The following is a 25388-nucleotide window of genomic DNA, read 5'->3' on the forward strand; positions in this document are numbered from 1 at the left end:
TTGTACATGACTACTGAGGACCATTAAAAAAAAAAGTTCAAACTAAACATGACATGATCCTCAGAATACAGCACTACATCTGTCCTCTTATAGGGAATTTCACCACTTAAATGTTAAAGCAAATCCTGCACTTAGGCATCTTCATACGTCCCCATATCTTCAGAAGTCCCCTACTGTGACTGTGTAAACAGAGCGATGTCCCCATTAAGTAAGTACAGCCAGAACACACACACACACACACACAGGTTATCATTTGGAATAGGGGCAAGATTTTGTTTATGACTTGTGGGGACCACCCTTCCTACAGGTTGTGGAGGCATGAAAAAATTTGGGCTAGCTCATACACGTCTTTAAATCTCTGGATTGATGAAGTAATGTGCTGATCATACTTACTGGGGACCCTGGGTAAAAAGAGCTAATATGGTTCATGGAGACCAAATTGAAATAATTTTGCATAATTCACACAAGTTTGTACGTGACTACTGAGGACCATTTAAAAAAAAAAAGTTCAAACTAAACATGACATGATCATCAGAATACAGCACTACAGCTGTCCTCTTATAGGAAATTTCACCACTTAAATGTTAGAGCAAATCCTGCACTTAGGCATCTTCATACGTCCCCATATCTTCAGAAGTCCCTTAATGGTGACTGTGTAAACAGAGCGATGTCCCCATTATGTAAGCACAGCCAGAACACACACACGCACACGCACACGCACACACACACACACACACACACACACACACACACACACACACACACACACACATACACACACACTGGTTATCATTTGGAATAGGGGCAAGATTTTGTTTATGACTTGTGGGGACCACACTTTCTACGGGTTGTAGAGGCATGAAAAAAATTAGGTTTAGCTCATACACGTCTTTAAATCTCTAGATTGATGAAGTAATGTGCTGATCATACTTACTGGGGACCCTGGGGAGAAAGAGTTAATACGGTTCATGGGGACCAAATTGAAATAATTGTGCATAATTCACACAAATTTGTACGTGACTACTGAGGACCATTTAAAAAAAAAAAGTTCAAACTAAACTTGACATGATCCTCAGAATACAGCACTACAGCTGTCCTCTAATAGGAAATTTCACCACTTAAATGTTAAAGCAAATCCTGCACTTAGGCATCTTCATACGTCCCCATATCTTCAGAAGTCCCCTAATGGTGACTGTGTAAACAGAGCGATGTCCCCATTAAGTAAGCACAGCCAGAACACACACACACACACACACACACTGGTTATCATTTGGAATAGGGGCCAAGATTTTGATCACGACTTGTGGGGACCACCATTTCTACGGGTTGTGGAGGCATGAAAAAAATTGGGCTAGCTCATACACATCTTTAAATCTCTGGATTGATGAAGTAATGTGCTGATCATACTTACTGGGGACCCTGGGGAAAAAAGAGGTATATGGTTCATGGGGACCAAATTGCAATAATTTTGCATAATTCACACAAATTTGTACGTGACTACTGAGGACCATTTAAAAAAAAAGTTCAAATGCAAATATCATATGATCCTCAGATGCTCTTACAGGAAGTTTCACCACATAAATAATAAAGCAAATCCTGCATCTTCTGTGACATTACTGAAAACTGATTTTTAGCAGTAATGAAGTTGTCTGAAACTCCAACTACCATACGTAGAAGGATGGAAAACTCTGAATGTGAAACATAATTTAAGGTAATTATGTAAAAATGTGTTAAAAAATCAGTTAGGCATCTTCAGAATGGATTTGACCCTCATTTAAAAAGGGACCTGTTTTGATGTCCCCATACCGTCAGAAGTCCCCTAAATGTGACTGTGTAAACAGAGCGATGTCCCCATTAAGTCAGCATTGCCAGAACACACACACACACACACACACACACACACACACACACCGACAAACCACCTCCTTTTTCTTCCCTTCATCCATCTATTCTTCCCTTGGATTCTTTTCAAACAAGCAGCAAAGATGCCGATATGTTTTTCTTCTCCACCCTTTGTTCTGTTTGCACTCCCTTACTTGTTTTTCTTCTCCTCCCCAGTGCGTCTGCGAGCTTTCTTTGTTCACGTCCAACAGGGAGACTCAATCCACACCAAGGTCACATTGACCTGAAAGAGAAGGGAACAAAAAACAGGGGTAGTGAGTGAAGTCTCGAGACATGTCCATTTGATGATGACATATCTGATATAGTCCTTTGATGTCACATCCGAGTTTACATTCCATTGTTGTATAGGCTGGAATATACCTTATTTTTCGTACTATAAGTCACAGTTTTTTTCATAGTTGCGACTTATACTCAGCTATATGTGTGAAATTATTAACACATTACCGTAAAATATTAAAACATATTTGCGGAGCGGCCACACCACAATTTTTCAAAGAGTCCTGTATTTCAACTGAGATTATTTGTGGATTTTTCTTAGCACCTTGAACAATTTTCCCACAACCATTAAGCATGAGTGGAAGAAAGGTTTTTGCGTTATCATTCATATTCTCTGAAGAATGGCCGAGAAGTCATAAATTCTCCCAGGGTATGTAAACTTATAAGCACGACGGTATGTATAAATTTAATACACAGTAGTTCGACATGTTTACTATCAGATTTAGAGTTTGAAATATCGATATTTAAATAATTGAGACAGTTACAACAAGCAAATGGCACCAGTTCGGATTAAGCAGAGCCAATCATACACCTGAGTTGCGCTAGCAAAGATCAATATGGATGGTAAATGGGAAACAAGCACTCCGCTGGTAATGTTACAATTTTAACAAAGTTATGATACTCCCCAACCCCTTTTTATGTACGATACCAGTCAAATTCAGGCTGGTATCGGCGATACCGGTCCAATACCGACACTTTGTGCAAATATACCTAATGTGTCTGCTAAAATGTAAAAAGTAGTGTATTTTAAATACGACAAATTTATTTACTTTTGAACTGAGGTATAGTGAGGACGTGGCGTGAATAACAAAATACAAAATCAAGGCTGTTTCAAACCCTAAAAAAGGAAATAAGTAAAATAAAGCATTAACAAATGTGTTAATAAGCGCTACTATCACAATAAAAAGGGGAAAAAAACACCAGTAAAAATGTAAGAAAACTAAATGTATTTAGATAAAAGCTGAAATCTAAAACACAAAGTTGTGTCTTTCAATATAAATATCTGTTGTAGCATTTTTCCAAACCCTCAAGATGGCCTTCAATTCACGACTTGTCAGTATGTGGCCCTGGGGGGCAAAAGTCCTGCTCTAAAATATTACAAGCTCTCAAAATAACAATACAACATACTTCAATATAAACAAAGTTAAGTTAATTAAGAAGTAAAATAATGCTGACTTATGAATTCATTAATTTGAAGAACTATCACAACCGTCGTTAGCACTTAAATGGGAAACTGAACATTAATTTGGTCAGTTCTAGAACTTAAGTGAAGCGAAGTGAAGTGAACTATATTTATATAGCGCTTTTTCTCTAGTGACTCAAAGCGCTTTACATAGTGGAACCCAATATCTAAGTTACATTCAAACCAGTGTGGGTGGCACTGGGAGCAGGTGGGTAAAGTGTCTTGCCCAAGGACACAACGGCAGTGACTAGGATGGCGGAAGCGGGAATCGAACCTGCAACCCTCAAGTTGCTGGCACGGCCACTCTACCAACCGAGCTATGCCGCCCCAGTGTTTCCTTGTTTACATTCCCGAAGGTGAAGCTTTAATATGGAACGGAGCGGCCTAGCGAACATGGTTCCCGACCACATGTCAACAAGTCACCAACATTAAAGTACAGTAGCATAGTAGACCCAAGTATTGATTAAAAACAAGGCAGGGTTTGTTTTTTTTGACAATTATATTATAGGGATGGCGTGGCGCGGTAGGAGAGTGACCGTGCGCAACCCGAGGGTTCCTGGTTCAATCCCCACCTAGCACCAACCTCGTCACGTCCGTTGTGTCTTGAACAAGACACTTCACCCTTGCTCCTGATGGGTGCCGGTTAGCGCCTTGCATGGCAGCTCCCTCCATCAGTGTGTGTGTGAATGGGTGAATGTGGAAGTAGTGTCAAAGCGCTTTGAGTACCTTGAAGGTAGAAAAGCGCTATACAAGTACAACCCGTTTATTTATTTATAAATATTAGCAATAAAGAGAAGCCTCTTGCTCGTTCAAAAGTAGAGGGAAAGGGAAAAAAATCATATATTTACACTTCAAAGTCGACATAGCTGGATTGGGTCACACAAACCATGACACACATGCTGAAGCCCCTAAGGCCGACACACACTGGATCCCAGAGTTCACACAGCACATCGGATAACCGAGTGATCGTGTGGGTGTGCTCACCAGCAGAGACCAGGATCAGAACCACGTCAAGATGAGTCACAATAGGAGCCCCAAGGGCCTTGCAGACACCGTCAGGAACATATTTGCCGGCTCGGGTTCCAAAGCTCCGAAACCATCATAATTCACTCATTGAAGTCCGTAGACAAGCTACTGGAATTCCAGTTTAATGGCATCGTGCTGTTTCGACTATAAATATTGATGAGGTTTCGGAGATGAAAATGTAATAAAATATCAATTGTGCAAAGACTGAGTCATAACAAAGCAAATTGTGACTTGTAAAAACTCCTTTGAAAAACCCTCAAAAACCAAATTCCCTTGCGAAAAGGAAATAAATCACAAATAATGGATGTGAACATTAAAATGTTTATTTTTGACACTTTTAACCAGGGCTGTCAAACTCCTTATATTATTGCATAATATTGTGAGAGTCCAGTCCATATTGGATCTAACATAATAGTGAGAGTCCAGTCCATAGTGGATCTAACATAATAGTGAGAGTCCAGTCCATATTGGATCTAACATAATAATGAGAGTCCAGTCCATAGTGGATCTAACATAATATTGTGAGATTCCAGTCCGTAGTAGATCTAACATAATAAAGAGAGTCCAGTCCATAGTGGATCTAACATAATAGTGAGAGTCCAGTCCATATTGGATCTAACATAATAGTGAGAGTCCAGTCAATAGTAGATCTAACATAATAGTGTGAGAGTCCAGTCCATAGTGGATCTAACATAATATTGTGAGATTCCAGTCCATAGTAGATCTAACATAATAAAGAGAGTCCAGTCCATAGTGGATCTAACATAATAAAGAGAGTCCAGTCCATAGTAGATCTAACATAATAGTGAGAGGCCAGTCCATATTGGATCTAACATAATAGTGAGAGTCCAGTCAATAGTAGATCTAACATAAGAGTGAGAGTCCAGTCCATAGTGGATCCAACATAATAGTTAGAGTCCAGTCAATAGTGGATCTAACACAATGGTGAGAGTCCAGTGCATAATGGATCTAACATAATAATGGGAGTCCAGTCCATAGTGGATTTAATATAATAGTGAGAGTCCAGTCCATAGTGGATCTAAAATGATAGTGAGAGTCCAGTCCATAGTGGATCTAACATAATAGTTAGAGTCCAGTCAATAGTGGATCTAACACAATGGTGAGAGTCCAGTGCATAATGGATCTAACATAATAATGGGAGTCCAGTCCATAGTGGATTTAATATAATAGTGAGAGTCCAGTCCATAGTGGATCTAAAATGATAGTGAGAGTCCAGTCCATAGTGGATGTAACATAAGAGTGAGAGTCCAGTCCATAGTGGATCGAACATGATAGTGAGAGTCCAGTCCATAGTGGATCGAACATAATAGTGAAAGTCAAGTCCATAGTGGATCCAACTTAATAGTGAGAGTCCAGTCCATAGTGGATCCAAGATAATAGTGAGAGTCCAGTCCATAGTGGATCTAACATAATAGTGAGAGTCCAGTTCATAGTGGATCCAACATAATAGTGAGAGTCCAGTCCATAGTGGATCGAACATGATAGTGAGAGTCCAGTCCATAGTGGATATAACATAATAGTTAGAGTCCAGTCAATTGTGGATCTAACACAATGGTGAGAGTCCAGTGCATAATGGATCTAACATAATAATGGGAGTCCAGTCCATAGTGGATTTAACATAATAGTGAGAGTCCAGTCCATAGTGGATCCAACATAATAGTGAGAGTCCAGTCCATAGTGGATCTAACATAAGAGTGAGAGTCCAGTCCATAGTGGATCTAACATAATAGTTAGAGTCCAGTCAATAGTGGATCTAACACAATGGTGAGAGTCCAGTGCATAGTGGATCTAACATAATAATGGGAGTCCAGTCCATAGTGGATTTAACATAATAGTAAGAGTCCAGTCCATAGTGGATCTAAAATGATAGTGAGAGTCCAGTCCATAGTGGATCTAACATAAGAGTGAGAGTCCAGTCCATAGTGGATCGAACATAATAGTGAAAGTCAAGTCCATAGTGGATCCAACTTAATAGTGAGAGTCCAGTCCATAGTGGATCCAAGATAATAGTGAGAGTCCAGTCCATAGTGGATCTAACATAATAGTGAGAGTCCAGTCCATAGTGGATCCAACATAATAGTGAGAGTCCAGTCCATAGTGAATATAACATAATAGTCAAAGTCCAGTCCATAGTGGATCTAACACAATATTGAGAGTCCAGTCAATAGTGGATCTAACATAATAGTGAGAGTACAGTCCATAGTGGATCTAACATAAGAGTGCGAGTCCAGTCTACAGTGGATCGAACATAATAGTGAGAGTCCAGTCAATAGTGGATCTAACATAATAGTGAGAGTCCAGTCTACAGTGGATCGAACATAATAGTGAGAGTCCAGTCCTTAGTGGATCTAACATAATACTGAGAGTCCAGTCAATAGTGGATCGAACATAATAGTGAGAGTCCAGTCCATAGTGGATCTAACTTAAGAGTGCGAGTCCAGTCCATAGTGGATCAAACATGATAGTGAGAGTCCAGTCAATAGTAGATCTAACATAATAGTGAGAGTCCAGTCCATAGTGGATATAACATAATAGTTAGAGTCCAGTCAATAGTGGATCTAACACAATGGTGAGAGTCCAGTCCATAATGGATTTAACATAATAATGGGAGTCCAGTCCATAGTGGATTTAACATAATCATGGGAGTCCAGTCCATAGTGGATTTAACATAATAGTGAGAGTCCAGTCCATAGTGGATCGAACATTATAGTGAGAGTCCAGTCTATAGTGGATCCAACATAATACTGAGAGTCCAGTCAATAGTGGATCTAACATAATAGTGAGAGTACGGTCCATAGTGGATCTAACTTAAGAGTGCGAGTCCAGTCCATAGTGGATCGAACATGATAGTGGGAGTCCAGTCCATAGTGGATCTAACATAATAGTGATAGTCCAGTCCATAGTGGATCAAACATGATAGTGAGAGTCCAGTCAATAGTAGATCTAACATAATAGTGTGAGAGTCCAGTCCATAGTGGATCTAACATAATATTGTGAGATTCCAGTCCATAGTAGATCTAACATAGTAAAGAGAGTCCAGTCCATAGTGGATCTAACATAATGAAGAGAGTCCAGTCCATAGTGGATCCAACATAATAAAGAGAGTCCAGTCAATAGTAGATCTAACATTATAGTGTGAGAGTCCAGTCCATAGTGGATCTAACATAATAGTGAGAGTCCAGTCCATAGTGGATCTAACATAATCATGGGAGTCCAGTCCATAGTGGATTTAACATAATAGTGAGAGTCCAGTCAATAGTGGATCTAACACAATGGTGAGAGTCCAGTCCATAATGGATTTAACATAATCATGGGAGTCCAGTCCATAGTGGATTTAACATAATAGTGAGAGTCCAGTCCATAGTGGATCGAACATAATAGTGAGAGTCCAGTCCATAGTGGATCGAACATTATAGTGAGAGTCCAGTCCATAGTGGATCTAACACAATATTGAGAGTCCAGTCAATAGTGGATCTAACATAATAGTGAGAGTACAGTCCATAGTGGATCTAACATAAGAGTGCGAGTCCAGTCTACAGTGGATCGAACATAATAGTGAGAGTCCAGTCAATAGTGGATCTAACATAATAGTGAGAGTCCAGTCTACAGTGGATCGAACATAATAGTGAGAGTCCAGTCCTTAGTGGATCTAACATAATACTGAGAGTCCAGTCAATAGTGGATCGAACATAATAGTGAGAGTCCAGTCCATAGTGGATCTAACTTAAGAGTGCGAGTCCAGTCCATAGTGGATCAAACATGATAGTGAGAGTCCAGTCAATAGTAGATCTAACATAATAGTGAGAGTCCAGTCCATAGTGGATATAACATAATAGTTAGAGTCCAGTCAATAGTGGATCTAACACAATGGTGAGAGTCCAGTCCATAATGGATTTAACATAATAATGGGAGTCCAGTCCATAGTGGATTTAACATAATCATGGGAGTCCAGTCCATAGTGGATTTAACATAATAGTGAGAGTCCAGTCCATAGTGGATCGAACATTATAGTGAGAGTCCAGTCTATAGTGGATCCAACATAATACTGAGAGTCCAGTCAATAGTGGATCTAACATAATAGTGAGAGTACGGTCCATAGTGGATCTAACTTAAGAGTGCGAGTCCAGTCCATAGTGGATCGAACATGATAGTGGGAGTCCAGTCCATAGTGGATCTAACATAATAGTGATAGTCCAGTCCATAGTGGATCAAACATGATAGTGAGAGTCCAGTCAATAGTAGATCTAACATAATAGTGTGAGAGTCCAGTCCATAGTGGATCTAACATAATATTGTGAGATTCCAGTCCATAGTAGATCTAACATAGTAAAGAGAGTCCAGTCCATAGTGGATCTAACATAATGAAGAGAGTCCAGTCCATAGTGGATCCAACATAATAAAGAGAGTCCAGTCAATAGTAGATCTAACATTATAGTGTGAGAGTCCAGTCCATAGTGGATCTAACATAATAGTGAGAGTCCAGTCCATAGTGGATCTAACATAATCATGGGAGTCCAGTCCATAGTGGATTTAACATAATAGTGAGAGTCCAGTCAATAGTGGATCTAACACAATGGTGAGAGTCCAGTCCATAATGGATTTAACATAATCATGGGAGTCCAGTCCATAGTGGATTTAACATAATAGTGAGAGTCCAGTCCATAGTGGATCGAACATAATAGTGAGAGTCCAGTCCATAGTGGATCGAACATTATAGTGAGAGTCCAGTCCATAGTGGATCTAACACAATATTGAGAGTCCAGTCAATAGTGGATCTAACATAATAGTGAGAGTACAGTCCATAGTGGATCTAACATAAGAGTGCGAGTCCAGTCTACAGTGGATCGAACATAATAGTGAGAGTCCAGTCTACAGTGGATCGAACATAATAGTGAGAGTCCAGTCCTTAGTGGATCTAACATAATACTGAGAGTCCAGTCAATAGTGGATCGAACATAATAGTGAGAGTCCAGTCCATAGTGGATCTAACTTAAGAGTGCGAGTCCAGTCCATAGTGGATCAAACATGATAGTGAGAGTCCAGTCAATAGTAGATCTAACATAATAGTGAGAGTCCAGTCCATAGTGGATATAACATAATAGTTAGAGTCCAGTCAATAGTGGATCTAACACAATGGTGAGAGTCCAGTCCATAATGGATTTAACATAATAATGGGAGTCCAGTCCATAGTGGATTTAACATAATCATGGGAGTCCAGTCCATAGTGGATTTAACATAATAGTGAGAGTCCAGTCCATAGTGGATCGAACATTATAGTGAGAGTCCAGTCTATAGTGGATCCAACATAATACTGAGAGTCCAGTCAATAGTGGATCTAACATAATAGTGAGAGTACGGTCCATAGTGGATCTAACTTAAGAGTGCGAGTCCAGTCCATAGTGGATCGAACATGATAGTGGGAGTCCAGTCCATAGTGGATCTAACATAATAGTGATAGTCCAGTCCATAGTGGATCAAACATGATAGTGAGAGTCCAGTCCATAGTGGATCGAACATGATAGTGAGATTCCAGTCCATAGTGGATCCAACTTAATAGTGAGAGTCCAGTCCATAGTGGATCTAACATAATAGTGAGAGTACGGTCCATAGTGGATCTAACTTAAGAGTGCGAGTCCAGTCCATAGTGGATCGAACATGATAGTGGGAGTCCAGTCCATAGTGGATCTAACATAATAGTGATAGTCCAGTCCATAGTGGATCAAACATGATAGTGAGAGTCCAGTCAATAGTAGATCTAACATAATAGTGTGAGAGTCCAGTCCATAGTGGATCTAACATAATATTGTGAGATTCCAGTCCATAGTAGATCTAACATAGTAAAGAGAGTCCAGTCCATAGTGGATCTAACATAATAAAGAGAGTCCAGTCCATAGTAGATCCAACATAATAGTGAGAGTCCAGTCAATAGTAGATCTAACATTATAGTGTGAGAGTCCAGTCCATAGTGGATCTAACATAATAGTGAGAGTCCAGTCCATAGTGGATATAACATAATAGTTAGAGTCCAGTCAATAGTGGATCTAACACAATGGTGAGAGTCCAGTCCATAATGGATTTAACATAATCATGGGAGTCCAGTCCATAGTGGATTTAACATAATAGTGAGAGTCCAGTCCATAGTGGATCGAACATAATAGTGAGAGTCCAGTCCATAGTGGATCGAACATTATAGTGAGAGTCCAGTCCATAGTGGATCCAACATAATACTGAGAGTCCAGTCAATAGTGGATCTAACATAATAGTGAGAGTACGGTCCATAGTGGATCTAACTTAAGAGTGCGAGTCCAGTCCATAGTGGATCGAACATGATAGTGGGAGTCCAGTCCATAGTGGATCTAACATAATAGTGATAGTCCAGTCCATAGTGGATCAAACATGATAGTGAGAGTCCAGTCCATAGTGGATCGAACATGATAGTGAGAGTCCAGTCCATAGTGGATCTAACATAATAGTGAGAGTCCAGTTCATAGTGGATCTAACATAATAGTGAGAATCCAGTCCATAGTGGATCTAACATAATAGTGAGAGTCCAGTCCATAGTGGATGTAAGATAATAGTGAGAATCCAGTCCATAGTGGATCTAACATAATAGTGAGAGTCCAGTCCATAGTGGATCTAACATAATAGTGAGAGTCCAGTCCATAGTGGATCGAACATAATAGTGAAAGTCAAGTCCATAGTGGATCCAACTTAATAGTGAGAGTCCAGTCCATAGTGGATCCAAGATAATAGTGAGAGTCAAGTCCATAGTGGATCTAACATAATAGTGAGAGTCCAGTCCATAGTGGATCCAAGATAATAGTGAGAGTCAAGTCCATAGTGGATCTAACATAATAGTGAGAGTCCAGTCCATAGTGGATCTAACATAATAACATAATTTATTTTGAAATCGGAAGTTAGGGGGACAAGCAGTTTATTCTAAAAATAAATGTTTAGAACATATGTTAACAATACAGGGCCGCATACACCAGAGTAGAGTTGGGCGATTATGTGATTCGTTGATTGCGTTTCATTTGAGTTCGATCACCTTGATCAGCTGTCATATTTCCCTGATCAAACATGGCGGAAAAGTCTGTGAGAAATTAAAGCAGTAGTAAACAGCAGGGAAGCTAACAAGTCCCATTTCTATAGTCTTTAGCTTGACTCGGCCGGGGTTTGAACTCACAACCTACTGATCTCAAAGTGACCAAGAACCTGGGGCGAAAACCTCACCAAGTAGGTGAAGAAAGTCCAGCAGAGATTTGACGTCTCGGGCGAAAATAAAAGCCCTCAAAAAACTGCTGGTGGCCTTCTAGCGCTCCAGAGGGTCATTAAAGTTGCAACCCCCCTCCTCCAGGAGAACTATACAGTTTGCGCTACATTAATATGGCCGTAAAAATAATAAAAAGGACAAGTCACACCCTGGTCACAGACTTGTTGAACTGCTGCCATCGGGCAGATGACACAGAGCGGAAAAAACAAAAACCAGCAGACTGAAAAAACAGTTTTTTCCTACCAGTCTCAACCGGTTGAATTCTGCTGAATCTGTTTTAAACGACTGTGGAACGGAGACGGGCAAATGTTTCTGTTCTGGAATAACTGAACTCATGTTAATCCATGCAGGATGGAAATGTGCAACATATTGAGTGTGAGGAAGTGTGTTTCTTTGACTTTGCAAGACTATTTATATTTTGGATTTACCAACTCGGTGGCCTAGTGGTTAAGAGTGTCCGCCAGATGGAAAAGCGTGATTCATCAGTCCAGAGAACGTGTCGCCACTGCTCTAGAGTCCGGTGGCGACGTACTTTACACCACTGCATCCTACGCTCTGCATTGGACTTGGTGACGTATGGCTTAGATCCAGCAGCCCGGCCATGGAAACCCATTCCATGACGCTCTCCGCGTACTGTACGTGGGCTAATTGGAAGGTCACACAAAGTTTGGAGCGTTGTAGCAACTGACTATGAAGAAAGCCTTTGCACTATGCGCTGAACCCTCTCTTGTCAGTTTACGTGGCCTACCACTGAGTTGCTGTTGTTCCCAAAATCTTACATTTTCTTAAAATAAAGCCGGCAGTTGACTTCGGAATATTTAGGAGCGAGGAAATTACACGACTAGATTTTTAGCACAGGTGGCATCCTATGACAGTTCCACGCTGGAAATCACTGAGAGCGGCCCATTCTTTCACAAATGTTTGCAGAAACAGTCTCCATGCCTAAGTGCTTGATTTTTACACCCGGCTAATTGGAAGGTCACACGAAGTTTGGAGCGCTGTAGCAACTGACTATGAAGAAAGCCTTTGCACTATGCGCTGAACCCTCTTTTGTCAGTTTACGTGGCCTACCACTGAGTTGCTGTTGTTCCCAAAATCTTCCATTTTCTTATAATAAAGCCGGCAGTTGACTTCGGAATATTTAGGAGCGAGGAAATTACACGACTAGATTTTTAGCACAGGTGGCATCCTATGACAGTTCCACGCTGGAAATCACTGAGAGCGGCCCATTCTTTCACAAATGTTTGCAGAAACAGTCTCCATGCCTAAGTGCTTGATTTTATACACCCGGCTAATTGGAAGGTCACACGAAGTTTGGAGCGCTGTAGCAACTGACTGTGAAGAAAGCCTTTGCACTAAGCGCTGAACCCTCTCTTGTCAGTTTACGTGGCGTACCAATGAGTTGCTGTTGTTCCCAAAATCTTCCATTTTCTTATAATAAAGCCAGCAGTTGACTTTGGAATATTTAGGAGCGAGGAACTTTTACGACTGGATTTGTTGCACAGATGGCATCCTATGACAGTTCCACGCTGGAAATCACTGAGAGCGGCCCATTCTTTCACAAATGTTTGCAGAAACAGTCTCCATGCCTAAGTGCTTGATTTTATACACCCGGCTAATTGGAAGGTCACACGAAGTTTGGAGCGTTGTAGCAACTGACTGTGAAGAAAGCCTTTGCACTATGCGCTGAACCCTCTCTTGTCAGTTTACGTGGCCTACCACTGAGTTGCTGTTGTTCCCAAAATCTTACATTTTCTTAAAATAAAGCCGGCAGTTGACTTTGGAATATTTAGGAGCGAGGAACTTTTACGACTGGACTTGTTGCACAGATGGCCTCCTATGACAGTTCCACGCTGGAAAACACTTTGAGCGGCCCATTCTTTCACAAATGTTTGCAGAAACAGTCTCTATGCCTAAGTGCTAGATTTTATACACCCGGCCAAGTGATTAGGACACATGATTCTGATCATTTGGATGGGTGGCTGCGGAGAGGCGGAGCCGACGGGCCGACGGCGGGGCAGGGCACGCGGCAGCCCTGCCCAAGATGGTGGCAAGGAGGCGGAGAATGCGGCGGAGCGGAGACATTAAATCAGGTGCGTGGCATACACACCAGCACATAATTAATTTATCACCTCCTGCTGTATAAAAGGGGAGAAGGAGGAGCGATCAAGGCAAAGGGAGTTGGAGAAACTGCAGCAGAGATCGAGACGACGACGCAGCCGACTGAGAGAGAGCGAAGAGCGAGCAGGAGGGAAGGAGCCGAAAATCGACCAGACCGAAAGACAAAGCTTGTTATTGAAAGAATAAAAGAGTCAAACCTGCTCAGAGAGATGTCCTTCCTGGGTGGTCCATGCAACCCGCACGACAAATACTTTTGGCAATATAGTGTATGTTTATTGTACTCAATCCACAAGTTTGCTGTATTTTTTTGCATAATCCTGCCAGCTAAAAAAACATGGGTGCTTTTGCACTTGTTGAAGTAAACAGATGCCCCCCCACCCCTCCATCACAGGCCTCATTTCTATTCCTGTTTGCAAATTACAATATATCGGTGCTCACTGAATACGCACACACGACTATGTGACTGCATGGCAGTGCATGAGCCAACCCCGCTGGATTTTTCCTGAATAGTCAAGTTAGTCATCCAGCTTTCCACTGGCTCAGTCCAGGAGGACACAGCCGCCAAAAAGTTGGAACAACACACATGCACACGTTCTTTTAAAATATGCATTTGTCCACGCGTTCATAGCAGCACTCCTCTATGGGGTCTTGGGGCACCAGGAGGTGAACCCCTTTACTACTCTTACCCCAGGTGGTCCTTGGCGAAGGTCTAGGACCTGATTGCACCCTAGCCAGGGATACTGTGAAGACCTCAACGGTGGAGCAGGCGGAAGACGGTAGTTTTGAAGAACAAATATGTTTGGGTTTTTTTGCAGTTTTTTGGGGGGTGGGGGGGGGGGGGGGGGTATGATAGGGCAGTGGTTCTCAACCTTTTTTCAGTGATGTACCCCCTGTGAACATTTTTTTAAATTCAAGTACCCCCGAATCCAGGGGTGTCCAAAGTGCGGCCCGCAGCTAATTGTTTACCGGCCCGCCACACATTCTAGAAATGCTATTGCGAAAATAATAATAAAAAAATTAAAACCTTAAAAAAGTGGAATGAGGTGAAATCTAACTAGAAGTGAAGTATATTTATATAGCGCTTTTCTCTAGTGACTCAAAGCGCTTTACATAGTGAAACCCAATATCTGGGTGGGTGGCACTGGGAGTAGGTGGGTAAAGTGTCTTGCCCAAGGACACAACGGCAGTGACTAGGATGGCGGAAGCGGGAATCGAACCTGCAACCCTCAAGTTGCTGGCACGGCCACTCTACCGACCGAGCTAAGTTGAAATGTTGACACAAAGCTGACATGCAGGCAGTTTTTTTTTGTCTTTTTTTGCCGTTAATCAGAAAAAAACAACAAAAAAAACAATGTTATAATGAATCATTGACTTATTCAAAGCTCCAATTAATTTATATATTTCACCTTAAAATATTTTCTGTGGAAAATATTGCATATATTGTGGGGTTGCCATGCAAATACATCAAAGTTTTCTTTGACAAAAGAGCATAAAACACAATAAATAATAGTTCAAACTAGCTGAAATCAACAGATATATCTGAAGTTGATCTTGTAACTTAAGTGTTTAAAGGGTTAAAAACAATAAAAATCAGTTCCCAGTGGCTTGTTGTATTTTTGGAATTTTTTTTCAAAATGTTACCGGTCTCTGAATATCCCTAAATAAAGCCTTAAAGTGCCTTATTTTCGCTATCTTCGAAACCACCGTCCATTTCCCTGTGACGTCATACAGGGCTGCCATTACAAACAACACACAACCACAGCAAGATATAGCGACCTTAGCTTGGATTTAGACTCGGATTTCAGCGGCTTACGCGATTCAACAGATTACGCATGTATTGAAACAGATGGTCGTAGTATGGAGGCAGATAGCGAAAACGAAATTGAAGAAGAAATGGAAGCTATTGAGCGAATAGCTATTGACGCTATTCGGCCATAGCGTGGGTGTACCTGATGAAGTGGCCCATAGCATGGCTGCCTTATTAGCATCGCCGGTAAAATGTGCGGACCAAACTATCAGGACTTTCGCATCTTGTGACACTGGAGCAACTTAAATCCGTCGATTGGTAAGTGTTTGTTTCGCATTAAATGTGGGTATCTAGTTTCAAATGTACATACAGCTAGGGTAAATAGCACGTTAGCATCGATTAGCATAGCATGTTAGCATCGATTAGCTGGCAGTCATGCCGTGACCAAATATGTCTGATTAGCACATAAGTCAACAACATCAACAAAACTCACCTTTGTGATTTCGTTGACTTAATTGTTGCAAATGCATCTGCAGGTTATCCATACATCTCTGTGCCATGTCTGTCTTAGCATCGCCGCTCAAATGTGAAGACCCTCTGGTACATTCAATGGGGGTATGGCGGCAGATTTCTTGCCAGTGGTGCAACTTGAATCCCTCCCTGTTAGTGACGGGGCATGATGTCTCCAAGGTTCCAAAAAATAGTCGAAAAACGGAAAATAACAGAGCTGAGACCCGGTGCTTGTAATGTGAAAATGAATATGGCGGGTGTGTTACCTCGGCGACGTCACGTTCTGACGTCATCGCAAAAAGACCGATGAACAGAAAGGCGTTTAATTTGCCAAAATTCACCCATTTAGAGTTCGGCTATCGGTTAAAAAAATACATGGTCTTTTTTCTGCAACATCAAGCTATATATTGACGCTTACATAGGTTTAAGGATAATGTTCCCCTTTAAGGAAAGAATGAATGGGGCCATGTATCGTGAGACTTTGAGCCAAAACCTCCTTCCATCAGTGAGAGCTTTGAATGGTTGACCAAATACTTATTTTCCACCATAATTTACAAATAAATTCTTTAAAATTCCTACAATATGAATTCCTGGATTTTTTTTTCACATTCTGTCCCTCACAGTTGAAGTGTACCTATGATGAAAATTACAGACCTCTGTCATCCTTTTAAGTTAGCATAACTTGCACAATCGGTGGCTGACTAAATACTTTTTGGCCCCACTGTATATACTCCGTCCCGTCCATCGCTGCCACACATTTTAATTTTTTCTTGTTTTTGAACACTGACTTTTTGCAGTCAGGCTACTTTCTAAGCGGGGAGCCAAGTTGAGGTTGAAAGGGAGGTCTAGTTCAGAAGCAAGAACACCCAACACTCTATAATGTCACACACACATTCATTCATTCGCAAGAAATCTGCGTTCAATAGACTCCGGCTTATTAGTGATTCCTAGAGACCAAAAAAAGTCTGCGGGCTATAGAGCGTTTTCCAGTACTCTGGAATGCCCTCCCGGTAGCAGTTCGAGATGCTACCTCAGTAGAAGCATTTAAGTCTCACCTTAAAACTCAACTGTATACTCTAGCCTTTAAATAGACCTCCTTTTTAGACCAGTTGATCTGCCGCTTCTTTTCTGTTTTCTCCTATGTCCCCCCCTCCCTTGTGGAGGGGGTCCGGTCCGATGACCATGGATGAAATACTGGCTGTCCAGAGTCGAGACCCAGGATGGACCGTTCGCCTGTATCGGTTGGGGACATCTCTACGCTGCTGATCCGCCTCCGCTTGGGATGGTTTCCTGTGGACGGGACTCTCGCTGCTGTCTTGGTTCCACTTTGAACTGAACTCTCGCGGCTGTGTTGGAGCCACTATGGATTGAACTTTCACAGTATCATGTTAGACCCGCTCGACATCCATTGCTTTCGGTCCCCTAGAGGGGCGGGCGTTGCCCACATCTGAGGTCCTCTCCAAGGTTTCTCATAGTCAGCATTGTCACTGGCGTCCCACTGGATGTGAATTCTCCCTGCCCACTGGGTGTGAGTTTTCCTTGCCCTTTTGTGGGTTCTTCCGAGGATGTCGTAGTCGTAATGGTTTGTGCAGTCCTTTGAGACATTTGTGATTTAGGGCTATATAAATAAACATTGATTGATTGATTCATTCATTCATTCATTCATTCACACACCTCAAGCTGCCTTCTGCCTGCCTGTGTGTTTGACAAGCAGCTCCATGAGGAACGCGGCCAGAAGCTTGTGACTCAGCAGTGACTAACCTATTAAACCCACGTTTGCCGAGCTAATCGCCTCTGCTTACAGGTAGGAGGATATGCAAATGTGCATTTCTAACATAGGCTCCCGCGTCTGATGCCGTGTGCGTCTGCGGACGCTATACAAGTACGGCTCGGTCGTGACAGCTCGGGCCTTTAATTACATTGCGCCTAATTTTTAGAATGTCGGAGCTGACGGCCCCCCAATGATCTGAGCGAAAATGGAACGACTGTGTACCCGTCACTTTTTTTCCGATGAGCCCCTACAGAAGCATAACTCGTTTTGTTTGATCCCCGACATTGTCGTGGAATGCTAATCAGAGAGGCCAGATTTGAGCACGGTCTAAATCAGGGGTCGGGAAGCGTTTTGACTGAAAGAGCCAAGAAGCCAAATATTTTAAAATGTATTTCCGTAAGAGCCATAGAATATATATTTTTTGAACACTGAACACATTTAAACGTGTGCATTTTTAAGTAAGACCAACATTTCTAGAGTACAATAGGTCTCTTATTCTTTGTAATAACATTGTAATTCTGAAGCTAACTGTGGAGGGGTGTGGCCTGCGGGCCTGCAGCGAAGCAGGGTGTTGCCAGGACCAGTCTTGAAATCAGCGACAAGCGCATAGATGGCCCACCTGGGCTTTGTTATCTGATCACCTGTCGCTCTGTTATAAGCAGCAGACAGGGTCGGAGCTGGAGCCAGAGTGCGAGCGAGAACAAAAGGGAAAAATACAATTGCTGGAAAGCAACTGAGAGACATATTGAAAAATATAACAATATTGCAACCCTGAAACAGGCTCTCATGTCGGTGTTTGGGGGTCTGAAGAACCCCCAGGAGGGCAAGCCCCACACTAACCAATAATAAATAAATACCTTTTTACCATTAACGGAACTTCTTGAACATAAAAAAGCATGAGAATGTTTTATATTTTGAACGTTATCGTTAACGCTGTGATTACAAGCGGAATCATTCATTACTTATCGTGTTAAGCAATGTCAGCTCAGATTTATCCGGGAGCCAGATGCAGTCATCAAAAGAGCCACATCTGGCTCCCGAGCCATAGGTTCCCTACCCCTGGTCTAAATGGTGTCGGTCTACTGGTGCATGTAACAGTTCCTGTGCAGCAGTCAGTACCAGGACTGGAAGTAGCATGTTCAGTTCAGTTCCAGTTTATTCGGAACGTGCATACTATACAAGGTAATTAGCGATGTCCGATAATAGCTTTTTTGCCGATATCCGATATTGTCCAAATCTTAATGACCGATTCCGATAATAACCGATACCAATATATACGGTCTTGGAATGAACACATTATTATGCCTAATTTTGTTGTGATGCCCCCCGCTGGATACATGAAACAATGTAACTGTCATGACTTGGACTATGACTTGGAGATAGTTGGTTTTTCCAACGCAAAGGAGCGAGACGTGAACGTGAGTACATGTTTATTTATATATTAACAAAAAGACAAACAAAGGAAGCAAAACAAGAGGCGCGCACAAGGGCGGAGAAAAAACTTGACTAATGAAAAAACAAAAGACTAGCACAAAGGCTAGAAACTATAGAGAATTAAACAAAAACTTGCACTGTGGCATAAATAACAAAAACTTACGAGGCGTGGACAAAATGAACAGCATAATAACTTAGATTTATATCGCGCTTTTCTAAACGCTCACAGAGAAGTGGGACTCAACATTCATTCACACCTGGTGAATGAATGTTGCGCATGGACTTCATTTATAATCAATCAATCAATCAATCAATGTTTACTTATATAGCCCTAAATCACTAGTGTCTCAAAGGGCTGCACAAACCACAACACAAACCACTACGACATCCTCGGTAGGCCCACATAAGGGCAAGGAAAACTCACACCCAGTGGGACGTTGGTGACAATGATGACTATGAGAACCTTGGAGAGGACAAAATTAATGAAATTAATTGAACAAATTCCACCAACAGCATTCTTCTTTGACGTCTCCATTATTATCATCAATCAATCAATCAATGTTTACTTATATAGCCCTAAATCACTAGTGTCTCAAAGGGCTGCACAAACCACAACACAAACCACTACGACATCCTCGGTAGGCCCACATAAGGGCAAGGAAAACTCACACCCAGTGGGACGTTGGTGACAATGATGACTATGAGAACCTTGGAGAGGACAAAATTAATGAAATTAATTGAACAAATTCCACCAACAGCATTCTTCTTTGACGTCTCCATTATTATCATCAATCAATCAATCAATGTTTACTTATATAGCCCTAAATAATAGTGTCTCAAAGGGCTGCACAAACCACAACACAAACCACTACGGCATCCTCGGTAGGCCCACATAAGGGCAAGGAAAACTCACACCCAGTGGGACGTCGGTGACAATGATGACTATGAGAACCTTGGAGAGGACGAAATTAATGAAATTAATTGAACAAATTCCACCAACAGCATTCTTCTTTGACGTCTCCATTATTATCATCAATCAATTAATGTTTACTTATATAGCCCTAAATAATAGTGTCTCAAAGGGCTGCACAAACCACAACACAAACCACTACGACATCCTCGGTAGGCCCACATAAGGGCAAGGAAAACTCACACCCAGTGGGACGTCGGTGACAATGATGACTATGAGAACATGATATTGTGAAAGATCAATCCATAATGGATCCAACACAGTCGCGAGAGTCCAGTCCAAAGCAGATCCAACACAGCAGCGAGAGTCCCGTTCACAGCGGAGCCAGCAGGAAACCATCCCAAGCGGAGGCTGATCAGCAGCGCAGAGATGTCCCCAGCCGATACACAGGCGAGCATATAAGTAACGGTAAGACCATAATAATGTTTTTTTAATTAAATGTGCTTTTCATGAGGATATCCTTGCATCACACTCACATATATAAGGGCAGGCCCAAATTTACCGCATGCCTTTGGTAAATGACGGAGTGAGAAGAGGCTTTAAATTAATTAGCGCCCTGGTAGCAATTTAAAGGGGAACATTATCACCAGACCTATGTAAGCGTCAATATATACCTTGATGCCGCAGAAAAAAGACCATCTATTTTTTAACCAATTTCCGAACTCTAAATGGGTGAATTTTGGCGAATTAAACGCCTTTCTGTTAATCGGGCTGGAGGCGATGACGTCAGAATGTGACGTCGCCGAGGTAACACACCCGCCATTTTCATTTTCAACACATTACAAACACCGGGTCTCAGCTCTGTTATTTTCCGTTTTTTTGGACAATTTTTTGGAACCTTGGAGACATCATGCCTCGACGGTGTGTTGTCGGAGGGTGTAACAACACTAACAGGGAGGGATTCAAGTTGCACCACTGGCCCCAAGATGCCAAAGTGTCTGCCGCCAGACCCCCGTTGAATGTACCAGAGTGTCTCCACATTTGACCGGCGATGCTAAGGCAGACATGGCACAGAGATGTATGGATAACCTGCAGATGCATTTGCAACTATAGTCAACGAAATCACAAAGGTGAGTTTTGTTGATGTTGACTGCCAGCTAATCGATGCTAACATGCTATGCTAATCGATGCTAACATGCTATTTACCGGCGGTGCTAAAGCAGACATGGCACAGAGATGTATGGATAACCTGCAGATATATTTTCAACGATAGTCAACGAAATCACAAAGGTGAGTTTTGTTGATGTTGACTGCCAGCTAATCGATGCTAACATGCTACGCTAATCGATGCTAACATGCTATTTACCGGCGGTGCTAAAGCGGACATGGCACAGAGATGTATGGATAACCTGCAGATGCATTTGCAACTATATTACGTTTCCTTCCACCCACATTTAATGCGAAACAAACACTTACCAATCGACGGATTTAAGTTGCTCCAGTGTCAAAAGATGCGAAAGTCCTGATTGTTTGGTCCGCACATTTTACCGGCGATGCTAACGCAGCTATTCGGCCATGCTATGGCTATGAATAGCGTCAATAGCTTCAGTTTCTTCTTCAATATTTTCATACTCCAACCATCTGTTTCAATACATGCGTAATCTGCTGAATCGCTTAAGTCGCTGAAATCCCAGTTTGAATCCGAGCTAATGTCGCTATATCTTGCTGTGGTATTCCCATTGTTTGTTTACATTGGCAGCACTGTGTGACGTCACAGGGAAATGGATAGTGGTTTTGAAGATAGCGAAAATAAGGCACTTTAAAGCTTTATTTAGGGATATTCCGAGACCGGTAAAATTTTGAAAAAAACTTCAAAAAATACAACAAGCCACTGGGAACTGATTTTTATTGTTTTTAACCCTTTTGAAATTGTGATAATGTTAAGGAAATATGGTATATTCCTCACAGAAAATAAGGCAAAGTCCGTAACTCTCAGCTTGAAAAGTTAATTAATTGTAAAATTTTTCTTTTATTAAAAAAATGAAAACCGGTCCCAGATACCCGAACACCACACAAGGGTGTGATTAATTATGTAAAATGCTTTTGTTGGATCCATGAACACATAGAAGTCCAACATGACCGTCAGTCCCTGGGGCATAGCTCGGTTGGTAGAGTAGCCGTGCCAGCAACTTGAGGGTTCCAGGTTCGATTCCCGCTTGTGCCATCCTAGTCACTGCCGTTGTGTCCTTGAGCAAGACACTTTACCCACCTGCTCCCAGTGCCCCCCACACTGGTTTAAATGTAACTCAGATATTGGGTTTCACTATGTAAAGCGCTTAGAGAAAAGCGCTATATAAATATAATTCACTGTTAGAGCCAAACACTCCTTTTCAAAAAGGCTGCTTGATGACACACATGTGGGAGATGCTCACTCCTCTTTTGGCGAACATCTGGGCAGAGCAACAGCAGTCAGGACTCCCATTCCCGTCTTTAAAAATAAAAAAGCTTCAAAAAGCTTTACAGTCGTTGTCCTCTGCAGTGATTTTAGTCGTAAACTTCGACCCCTTTAAGTGCAGCTCATTACAGGACCTTGTAATTTACAACCCTGAATTCGAGGTGGTCGCCGTTTGTTGAGGTTATTACCGCCATGCAATGAAAACCCTGGTGCAAGTCCTGGATCCGTGCCCGGGCAACACATCGATTAGTCGGTGGACCTTGCCAGACCCGATACAACGCTGATGGTATCTTGCAAACCAATAATGCCTACAAATTGTGTTATTTCTACATTTTGACTTCCAAAGTCAGCATTGATGTTTTAAATGATGAGGAAAGTGTCCACGACCATCTCGAGGATAACAATTAATAGCATTAGAAGTTGCAAGAACACCAACAAAGTAAAAACTGGACGATATATGGAATATACTCGATATATCTCGTGTTTGTCTCTGTGTGATATAGAAAATAACTATTTCGTGAGTGTTCGAGTATACGTTCTTTATGTTGGATCCACTATGGACTGGACTCTCACTATTATGTTAGATCCACTATGGACTGGACTTACTCACTATTATGTTAGATCCACTATGGACTGGACTCTCACTATTATGTTAGATCCACTATGGACTGGACTTACACTATTATGTTAGATCCACTACGGACTGGACTCTCACTATTATGTTAGATCCACTATGGACTGGACTCTCACTATTATGTTAGATCCACTATGGACTGGACTTACACTATTATGTTAGATCCACTATGGACTGGACTCTCACTATTATGTTAGATCCACTATGGACTGGACTTACACTATTATGTTAGATCCACTATGGACTGGACTTACTCACTATTATGTTAGATCCACTATGGACTGGACTCTCACTATTATGTTAGATCCACTATGGACTGGACTTACACTATTATGTTAGATCCACTACGGACTGGACTCTCACTATTATGTTAGATCCACTATGGAATGGACTCTAATTATTATGTTCGATCCACTATGGACTGGACTCCCACTATTATGTTAGATCCACTATGGACTGGACTCTAATTATTATGTTAGATCCACTATAGACTGGACTCTCACTAATCTATTATGTTAGATCCACTACGGACTAGACTCTCACTATTATGTTAGATCCACTATGGACTGGACTCTCACTATTATGTTAGATCCACTATAGACTGGACTCTCACTAATATATTATGTTAGATCCACTACGGACTGGACTCTCACTATTATGTTAGAACCACTATGGACTAGACTCTCACTATTATGTTAGATCCACTACGGACTGGACTCTTGCTATTATGTTAGATCAACTATGGACTGGACTCTATCTAATCTATTATGTTAGATCCACTATGGACTGGACTCTAATTATTATGTTAGATCCACTATAGACTGGACTCTCACTAATCTATTATGTTAGATCCACTATGGACTGGACTCTCACACTATTATGTTAGATCCACTATGGACTGGACTCTCACTAATCTATTATGTTAGATCCACTACGGAATGGACTGTCACTATTATGTTAGATCCACTATGGACTGGACTCTCACACTATTATGTTAGATCCACTATGGACTGGACTCTCACTATTATGTTAGATCCACTATGGACTGGACTCTCACTATTATGTTAGATCCACTATGGACTGGACTCTCACACTATTATGTTGGATCCATTATGGACTGGAATCTCACTATTATGTCAGATCCACTTTGGACTGGACTCTCACTATTATGTTAGATCCACTATGGACTGGACTCTCACTATTATGTTAGATCCACTATGGACTGGACTCTCACACTATTAGTCATTCTCATCGACATCCCACTGGGTTGGGAGTTTTTCCTTGCCCTGATGTGGGCACTGACCCGTGGATGTCGTCGTGGTTTGTGCAGCCCTTTGAGACACTTGTGATTTAGGGCCATGTAAACAAACATTGATTGATTGATATCGGAATCGGTAATCAAGAGTTGGACAACACCGGATTATCGGATGTGGAAAGAAAAGCCATTATTGGACATCTCTGGTTGAAACTGAAGTAAAACCTCTGGTTTCTTGTGTTTGACTCGGAACTGGGAAAACTGCTTTTTTTAAACGCTATTTTGATAAATAGCCGTCAGCATCACCACAAGTAAGTACACACTTTGCCAGTTCCAGAGCTTGGAAGTCCTGGCCCCAAGCACAGACGCCATCAAAGTCTCTGGCATCACAGGCCACTAGAATATATTGACCTGCTTTTTAACCAGCAGGGAGCAGCGCTTCAAAGAGTCGGTAAAGTGCTTCTTACTTTCAAGTCGCTGGCCAGAACCAAACTGGATCGATTTGTAGTTTGCTGGATGCTAAAAAGGACATTTCAGACTTAACAAAGGCCATGTGACCTACTACATTATTTCATTAACATCGGTTAAAAGGTTGGCTAATTAGCAGAAACCATGAAAGTGTGCAAGTCTTGTGTGTCTTCTTGTGTTTTTTACCCTTCTTGAGACATCAACAAGGAAAAGCAGCTTCCATATGAGGAGGTGTGAACAAGTGAGGACCGAAATCTTGGTTCCGATAAGGAAAAACCATTGCATCTAATAGAGAATGTCTCATTTGCACCCCCTGGTGGTGAAATCTATTATAATGAGGGGTGGTCCCAAAAAGGAGGGATTTTTCAAATTGACTGTGTCGGTTTTAAAAGTGCTCCTCCC

General features: G+C 41.7%; 1 protein-coding gene across 3 annotated transcripts in view; it reads right to left on the minus strand.

Annotated features, from left to right (window-relative positions):
* The window catches only part of sema4c (sema domain, immunoglobulin domain (Ig), transmembrane domain (TM) and short cytoplasmic domain, (semaphorin) 4C), a 317114-nt gene that overhangs the window by 183732 nt on the left and 107994 nt on the right, over positions 1 to 25388 (minus strand). For all 3 annotated transcript variants that reach the window (XR_009807601.1, XR_009807600.1, XM_061907083.1), the window contains exon 2: positions 2037 to 2125. The gene's annotated coding sequence lies outside the window, so the exon portion shown is untranslated. The remainder of the gene's footprint in view (positions 1 to 2036; positions 2126 to 25388) is intronic.

This window comes from Nerophis ophidion, linkage group LG07 (genome assembly GCF_033978795.1).
Source record: "Nerophis ophidion isolate RoL-2023_Sa linkage group LG07, RoL_Noph_v1.0, whole genome shotgun sequence".
Classification (NCBI taxonomy): Eukaryota; Metazoa; Chordata; class Actinopteri; order Syngnathiformes; family Syngnathidae; genus Nerophis; species Nerophis ophidion.